Source organism: Eulemur rufifrons, chromosome 7 (genome assembly GCF_041146395.1).
Source record: "Eulemur rufifrons isolate Redbay chromosome 7, OSU_ERuf_1, whole genome shotgun sequence".
In the NCBI taxonomy this organism is placed as follows: Eukaryota; Metazoa; Chordata; class Mammalia; order Primates; family Lemuridae; genus Eulemur; species Eulemur rufifrons.
In genome coordinates this window covers 219,728,169-219,738,053 of record NC_090989.1, presented here as the reverse complement: position 1 = coordinate 219,738,053, position 9,885 = coordinate 219,728,169, and positions in this window count along the sequence as shown.

Below are 9,885 nucleotides of genomic sequence, written 5' to 3'. Positions count from 1 at the left end.
TCAAGAACAAGGGTGTCCAACTTTTCTTTTGAAGAAAGCTGTAAATTCATCTCACTATTTTGGAATATGAGGAAAATATTTTTAAATGCCTCACTTTGCCTCCCTTGTTTTGTTCTGTTTCCCTCCTGCTGCTCTCAGGGAGTTGAATGAAGGAGAAGCCATAAATGAAAAGGACAAGACTGAGAACTGTTTTCTTTTCTTGAGTGTTTTATCACCAAAATGAAAAGATTATAATAGTAATGTTCACTATTTATTAAATTCTGCTAGGCACATCATGGTGTCATTTAATCCTTTTAGTAACATATAAGTAAGTTATAATATTAATCTTTTTCTCCACTTTACAGAGAAGCTTGGGGCCGGGGAGGTGGGCTGGGAACTTGCCCAGAGTCACAGCCCGTCTTAGCTGCTGGAACCATTCTCTAAACTGGGCACTTCACACGGACCATCTTGTGACGTCTCCACAGTATCCGTAGAGTAGATGCAGTATTACTGACATCTTTATAACTTGTGAGAGGCTAAGCCGTAAACTCAGGGCAGAATTCAAACCAAGGTCTTTCCAAAATATGTGCTCTGTCCCACGAACTGTCTCACACTTTGTCAGGAGAAATGTTCTGAGTATTAGCTCAGAGTACATGGTCACCACGCATGGTGCACAATGACAGATTTAGCCTTTTACTATGGAGTTTCTACAAAGCTGTTCTAAAACGTCCTTGAACAAGCATTTGCTGAAGCCTCCTCTGGGCCAGGCCTTGGGCTGGACACTGCAGACCTGGCCACAACAGACATGACCCAGAACTTGCCCCCAAGGAGCTCACAGTCTAGGTGAGATGGGGCAGGGACGGAGTGCAAATTAGAGAGCATGACACAAAGTCACACAGTTACACACCACACACTCAGTAATAAAGAGGCCCACTAAGCCCTAGAGCAGGGCTTCTCAAACTCAGCACTGTCAGCATTTGGGGCTGCATAAGTCTTTGCTGTGGGGGCTGCCTGTGCATTGGGGGATATTTAGCAGCATCTCTGAATTCTACTCACTAGATGCCAGTAGCACCCCTCCTCCACTTGTGACAACCCAAAGTGTCTCCAGACATTGCCAAATGTCCCCTGGAGGTGAGGGGCAACATGGCCCCCAGTTAAGAACTGGTGGCCTAGAGGTACAACGTGGCAGAGATAAGCAATGAAGCAAAATCACAGGCTGTTAATAACAACATATGATTTTTTAGTAAAGGCTTATTTACACACCAAGTCCTTTAGAAATCTTATCTCATTCCACTCATAGTGATTTTATGGTGTTTTCAAACTGAAATGATGCCCGTTTTATAGGTTAGATCACTGAGGCACAAAGAGCTTAATTGACACATAGCTACAGGATAGTGACTGATAGAACTGGCATTTGAGTCCTGGCCTGTCGTGTTAATCAGTGCATTATGAATATAAAAAGCAGTTCCAAAGTTTCACTAGGCTCTCTCATTTTCATTATGTGTCCACAGACTGAATCTAGAACTATCAACATAAGAGAATGAACATTTATAATTTTATATACCCTGTTATTTTGTGATTATTCTATTTTATCCATACTGAGCCTAATGAATCTAGTTTATTTTGGATGCTTTGGTCATGGGAGTCCTGCTCATATATGCAGCAAAAATATTTATTAATTCTGAAGAAAGAGATAAGTTTCATATCTTACTTTAGCTTTTGGCAGTCTAATCACTGACTTTGTGGGAGCAAAAAAAAAACCCAAAAGATAATAATATGCAATTGGATAAGACCAAATACAGTCGACTGTTTCTGTGACCATGTGTTTCTTAAGAGAAGCAAAGAGCAGCTCCTGTTCCTGGTAAGCCCTGGCTGTATTTTGTTTCTCTTCCAGATGTGTGTGTGTGATTTTACTTGCATATTTATGATAAAATTCTTTTCTCTTGAGCCAGCTGGAATGAGTCTCTCTTCCCTCCAACAAAAGTGTCCTGAGTCATAGTCAGAGAATGGGGGCAAATTGACATAACAATCCACTGGATATGGTCAGAGTGAATATGGTAATAACAAGGTAACATGGCAGCAAGATCATCTGAGGAAGGCAGTACCCTCGGTATTGCTTATTTTTCCTTCATCTATTCTGAAACTAAAACCCTTAACCAAATTGACTTTCAACCTTTAACCCTTTAATTAACTGCCTTCTGACTCCACCTGGTGGAGATACATAAACTTGTGGAAATAAACTACCCCAAACGAAGATTAAAAAGGTACTAGATCTCTCATGACTCAAAAAGAAAAGACATACCCCCAAATTTAAATATATGACCTTCTGGGATGTCCTTTACCCACTCAAAGGAACTTAAAAGAATAGAGGGTAGTTCTATGTTACATTGCCATTAAATATGGGTTTTTCTGATGTTTCCTTATGATTAGGAAAGCCCAAAGGTAGTGTGATGTAGCTCAAACAGAGTTGCACAGCTAGTTAAAGTTGGGCCCAAAATTTGAATTTGAACAGGAATTTGAAGACTGAATTCTCATTTATTAACATCATGAACAATTATGAATTTCTGTTAAAGTATCTTCAACAAAGGTTAGTAATTTCTATAAATATTTTTGAAGATTCGCTCTAACCTCTGTTACATAATGGAATGTGAGAGCAGGAAAATCAAATGGCAATAGTATAGATCAATTATAGAAAGCACGTTTATTATCTATTATGTGGGAAATACAGTTAAAATTTTTGGATGAATGAAAATCTATTTTCTATGTCTTGGTTATCAAATTTAGGCTTCCTCACTTCCTCACTTTACTTGCTTGTGTCTCTTCTATCTTGTATTTTGCCCTAAAAAATTGTCATGTAATATAAAAATATCAATTTTATTCTATAGTTTTTCAACTTATGTTTTCTAAAGAATGTAATATAGACCTTATAATAAAACCTTATATTCAAATCAAATTCCAGAAAGTCAACCCCTGAAAGCTTTGTGCATAGGTGGCAATTTCTCTATAATGCCACATTCTCCTAATTATTCCAAAATTCAACAGATTAGCAGTGTAGATTGAAAAAAATATTAGCCCGAGTCAACATTAATAATAAGAAACCTGTGTTTTTTTCAAACTCCATACACTTTGGGCTAATTTTACTAATGTCATCATCCCCATGTAAATTGGAACTTAAATTAATAATCAATACTGTGAGTTATCATTGATGTTTTGGTCAAGACTATTTTTACATCCAATCATTAATTCTACAAATGGAAACACAAATTTCTATTGGATACACTTTTTTAAAAAATTCAGGTTGTATATTCTTTGTTAAAATCATGATTCACTTGATTTTGATTGGCAAAAGTAAGTCTCTGAAAATAAGCAGAGCTTCTCTATACAAGTTATATTGCATCAAAAATAATAAATAAATGATGAAATGATTCAATTCTGACTATAAACATAATAGTATAAGAATCGTACCATACCTGAGATATTACTGTACACTTTCAGAATCAAGACCTGGAAACTTCATGGGATTCATTGAGAAGGACAGACTGATATGTAACAACTTGTGTCTATTTTGTTTAGTCCACTGTTTCCAAAGATGAAGTTTGGCTCATTTTGTAGGTTCTGATCAGTGATTTAAAAAAGTGAACTAAAACACAATGGAAAGTATTTCAGGGTAGCATATTTAATAAACATAAATATTAATATGAAATATCTGTGTGTACATAAAAGTGAGTGTCTATTTTTGTATACAGTATGGAAAAGAAAAATAGTTTATTTAGTATGACATAATAAAAGCATGAAAGCCACTGGTTTAATCTGTTTTACTTGTAATTTATTCTTTGTTGTTATTTCCTATGGGAAACAAATGTGATATATTTTATTCTTCATTCGCTTTCTTTTTCTTCTGTCCATACCTACTAGATATTTCTAAGAACCCTTTCACCATCTCTATTCTACCCTCCTTACAGAAAATGCTTCATTCAAAATATTCTCCACTACCCCTAACATTCTCATTAATATTAAAGCAGTTTCAGGCAACATGCCAGCTATTTATTTTAGCTATTAGAAGTCTTCCTTCCCTTGGTAATGGTCCTAAATCCTTTCTTAGGCCGGGCGTGGTAGCTCACACTGTAATCCTAGCACTCTAGGCGGGCAGATCGTTTGAGCTCAGGAGTTAGAGACCAGCCTGAGCAAGAAGGAGACCCCGTCTCTAAAATAAATAAATAAATAAATAAATAAATACTAAATCCTTTCTTCCTCGATGAAATTTCCCGAAAGATAATTTTGATTTGCCGAATTTGCTCACCATTATATACTGAGTTCCTACCCCATAGTATAAGCTCTATAATTATTTGTTGAATACATGAATGAGTGAGGAGGACCTACTACCAAGAGTGATCCTATCTACCAGTATACTATGACTTTCCTAAAACATCCCTTGCTAACAAATTGTTTAATCTTATTCTCAAAGGACTAAATATATTCCCCACCCCACTGAGATGGTACAATTTAAGGGGTAAGAGGGATAGAAGAACTTCTTCTTGGTTGAAATTATAATAGGCCTGGCTGCCCATTAAAGCTCTTCAGCAAATATGTTTCATTTGGCCCACACATTTTAGTCAGTGTGTTATATTTAGAACTTCCTTCATAAAAACTCGGTAGTGAAAGATCATAAAATCTGGCAACACCACGTCCACAGTTGGCTAAGGTAAGGAGGCCGATTTATTTAGATGGATCATGTGTATAAAACTTCTCTTGTTATTTGTCACCCCTATTAGGTTGTGAGTTCCGCGTAATCCACATATCATGTTTTCTGTTCAGGACTTAACATACATTGTAAGATGAATACAGAAATTATGAATGGGCCAGAGTGTCTGTGGTCAGTTTGGAAGATGGCTTAAATAGCTGTAAGTGTTCAGGTCTCTGTCCTTGTCCTGTCTACCTACAGCTTTGTCCCACAAAAATCTTACCTTAACTTAAGGCTTTAGCTATCTTCTCTATTATAAAGCAAAATATCCGACTGCCCCATCTCTTGGATTCTAATCAGATATATCTAACTGTCCCTCAACTCTGAGTCTTTGTGACTAAAGCCTAATCTGTTATCTACCCAAAATATAATTTCCAACTGACTGCCCAACTGTTTTAACACTGCCACCATCCTCCCACGCACATAATCTTGAAGCCTCAGCAATTTTATATTCCTCTTTCTCTTTCACCACACACATTCAGTGAGTTATCAAGTCTAGTTTATTCATTTTTAAAAATATTGAATGTCTCTTTTTTATCCTCTTCTCCTTCCTTGACCCAAGGTCAAGTTTCATCATCTTGATAAACACTAAATTGCTCTCCGTGCCTGAAGTCCCTTGTCTTTCAACATAGATTTATTTATAACATTAACAAATATTTACAAAATATCTATCATTTATTTATCAAATGTCCTGTCTTGGGAGTTAGGGATACAGCAGGAAAAAGAAGAAACAGTCCTTACTCGTGAAATTTGTAGCAGTATGTGATAGAAGCAAACAAACACACGCATATATAACAACACAAAGTCAGGTAGTAATAAATTATATGAAAAAAGCAGAGTAATAGAATAGGGAATGATGAATTAGAGAGGTAAAACTTTTTTTTAAAATTGCAATTCTTTTAACATTTAAATTTACATGAATTAAAGGAGAATTTATTGCATATAGTTTCCTAAGTTAAACTTATTGAAACATTTGACCATATACCACTTCTCTATTGAAAACACATTTAACAATTATTCATCTATAAAATAAATGGGATAAAATCTAAAGCATTTAGCTCAGGATTGTTTAATCTGGCCCCAAGTATTCTTTTCTTTCCTTTAATCTCTAAATATAAAAGTCCAGCAATATTCATTATCTTTCTGTTTTTATGCTTTTATGATTAATTGATTGATCTACACTTATCTGAAACACCCACACCTTTCAGGAGCCCATAAAAAAGCCCCTCTCCTTTGGGGCTTCTTCTCTAACCACAGTACTCTCCCTGCTCTAGGTCATCCAGTATTGCACAGAATCTACTACCTTGTAACTGACCACCTCCTCGTGGCTATATTTTATCTTTCCGGTTGAATGGTACACTTTTGAAAGACAACTGTCTTATATTACTTCTTGCCATTCTTAGTACTGACTCTGCTCAAACTTAGGAAATGATTGAGGTGACATTAAGCCTATGCCAGGCACAGAATCATCATTAGAATTGTCCACATGTGTCTTTTATTTCTCCCCTTGAAAGCAGGGTGTCACCATAATCCAAGCAGATTTTGTATCATTTTGTGCTGGGATGCAATGCTTTTCTTTTCTAGGATGTCAACTTTTCAACACTTGCCACAAGGGGGAGCAGCAGCTCTAGTCCAGGAACCAGAATGATTTCATAGTTTTCTTCTCTTACAATTTCTACCCCATTGTTTGGTTCTCCCCCATACTTCTTTCCAAAAATTTTTTGGTATTTATCTTTTCTACTGCATGTATTTCCCATAACTACAGGTAACTTCCTTCTTCACTTTAAAAATAAAATTTTATTTTAGTTTTCTTGATTTCATCTCTCTAAACACTAATAGTTTAATTTCTACTCAAATTCTTAATCTCTTTTTATTTTAAAGAAGTGGATATCTAAAATGGCACCAGTATTTTTAAAAAAATATTTGTTATTGGAAATAATAATTAAAAGGAAAATGAAAAAATTGATTTTTCAATGAATATCTGACAAGCACAGCAAATAACATCTATTTTTGTCCTTCAGTTTGCCTGTACTGTTGAGATAGGTATTTAATACTTGCCAAGTAGGAAGTGTTCTGGATGAAAAATAGGAGTTCCAATGCTGTACACACATATAATTCCAGAGCTAGCAGGAATATTATTAATAGAAATAATCTGGGCTAATATCTTTCAGTTTACAAATAAAGACATTAAATCAGAGGTCAAATGACTAGCTGAGTTAGTTTAGGGGCTCATTCTGGTCCAGGGGTCTTTCTATTAAGCTCCATTATCTCTCTTGTGATCTTAATATAAAAATGAGCCAATAATTTAAGCCTACAGCTAAAATAGTTCTTTCAGAAATCTGCCAATATTATGCTAAGGATTAATACAAAAATGGTGCTATGTCTACTCCCATAACATTTGAGTTTTAACAACAAACATGCATAACTTTTGAGTATACAATTAAAAGGCAAAAAGTTAAAATTATAAAAGGAAATTCTCCATTAACATTGGTATGGGAAAAAAATGTTACTTTTCTGAAAGGCTATTGAACTTGCTAACAACAAAAAACATCCATTATTTTTCCACTGAAAATATGGTCAATCAGTGATTAACCAGCATAGTAATAAAAGTTCAAAATTTGTTCTAATTGTAGTTCTGTATCAAATGACAGCTAACAAAGAATGGACCTGGTTTGTAGGATTTAATTAAAATTCTCATGACATACTTTCTTGTACATCAATTATATTAAAACTTCCATTCACTACAGTAAATATCTTGAGGACATAAAGGCATTTAGGCTTTACTGCTGTTCAGGAAGTTCAGATTCAGAACATTTCTTCTTTCCATCAACACTTGGCCCATGAGAACTGCTAAGCTCTAGGAAGCTCTAGGAAGCTACTTCTAGGCAGCTTCTGTAGACTTTACATTATAATTCCCCATTAGTTTGCTCATTAAAATACAGTTATATTAATCCTATTAGTTATTTTATTTAAACATAGCTCAACTGTTTCCCTTTTATAAAATTAGAATAAAACAAAATAATTTTGAAAAAAAATACCTGTTCTTTGTTCTTTATATGATTTTTGAATATTTTAGTAAAGGAGAACTTTTATCCACTCCACCCCACATTACACCCATGGCTCACATTGCTATCAATGATATGGTACTTCAATATCCACTCTCCAACACAGAAAATATTAGAACAAACACTTCTGGTCCTTCTTTCTGCCTGGCCATTTCTCCTTTGGATGAAGAAACAGCTTACCTGAGAGGTCAATTCCGTGAGACTCTGGCATTCACCTGTTCTAGGTTTCTCTATTGGGTGGGATAATCCATGTTGAAGTTCTTATCCAGAAACGGCCCTGCATTTTATCGATTTATTTTCCTCATGGAGTAGTCTGTCTTCAAGTGGAGCGTACTTTCCTCCTCTAGCTCTTCTGTGTCCATTTGGTACCTGGCTGTAGAGGGTGTTTGCCATTCTCCAGTTTGTCCACTTTAGGCTGGGGACATCAAATCTCAGTGAGAGGAGGTACTGCTAGGTACTCCAATCCAATATTTACAGAATAATGATGCTAATTCTGGACTTTGATCTTTATATATTTTCTAGAATTAATTCTAATTTTTTAAATCCATAGAAGATATGTAATTAAATTTCTTCTTTAAGCTCCAGAACTGTATATCCAAATGTCTAATTTGTATATTCTCTTAGTCATCTTAATGTGATGTCAAAATTGACACATCTAAACTTATCTCATAATCTCCTTCCTTGGGTAATAATCAATAAGCACAATTCTGGTCCTTCTTTAATCATATTCACCTCAGGGAATGTCGTTACTTTCTTTCTAGTGATACAAGCCAGAAAATACAAATCTTCCCTGACCTCTTTTCTCCTTCATTTCATATATCCAATTCCTCACCAAATGTTATTAATTTGCCTCCTAAACACCTTGCATCAGCCACTTCTCTCCATCTCCACCACCAAAAGCCTATTCTAAAACGTCTCCATGATGGTGGCCATAGTAGCTCAGGTGGTGGCCTGGTTCCTGGGATTGTGGTGTGGCCCACTGGTGGGGGAAGTCCCAAGGGGCCAGGCAGGGGAAAGAGCCATTGGCCTGGCCATGATGCATAACAAGAAACTGGACAAGAAAGAATTCAAAATTTCAAATATAAAAGTAACAATTGTGACAAAAAAAGTTCTGCAAAAGAATATGTGTGTTTTGTATGCCAAAAATTTAGATAATCTGATGAAATGGATAAATTCCTAGAAACACATAACCTATTATGAATGGATCATGAAGACAGAGAAAATCCGAACAGACCTGCAACCATTAAGTAAACTGAATCATCAAAAATCTCCCAACAAAGAAAAGTCCAGGACTATATGGTTTCACAGGTGGATTTTACCAAACATTTAAAGAAGAATGATCACCAATCCCGCTCAAACTCTTCCAAAAACTTAAGAGGAGGGAATACTTCCCAGCCCATTCCACGAGGCCAGCATTATTCTGATAGCAAAGCCAAAGATACTACAAGAAAACTACAGACTGATATTCCTGATGAATATGATGCAGAAATCCTCAACAAAATTATTAGTAAACGGAATTCAATGGCACACTAAAAGGATTATACACCACAACCAAATAGGATTTACCCTTGGAATGCAAGGATGATTCAACACAAAAAAGTAATCAATGTGATCCACCACATTAATGGAAGGAAGGACAAAATCTAGATGATCATCTCAATTCATACATACATAAAATGCATTTGACAATATTCAACATCTTTCATACTAAAAACACTCAAAAAACTAAAAACAGAAGGCAACTCCCTTAACTTAATCAAAGTCACATATAAAAAGCCAAATGCTAACATCATTCTCACTGGTGAAAGATGGAAAGATTTTTCTCCAAGATCAAGAATTAATCAAGGATATCCACTTTTGCCACTTGTCTTTAACATAATACTGGAAGTTCCAGCCAGAGCAATTAGGCATGAAAAAGAAATAAAAGGCATCCAAATTGGAAAAGAAGAAATAAAGTTAACTCTATTCACAAAGGATATGATTTTGTTGGTACCAAACCCGAAAGTTTCCACAGCAAAAACAAACAAACAAAAAAACAAAAACATGTTAGAACTAATACATGAAATAAGCTCAGTTACAAGATGCAAAATTCACATGCAA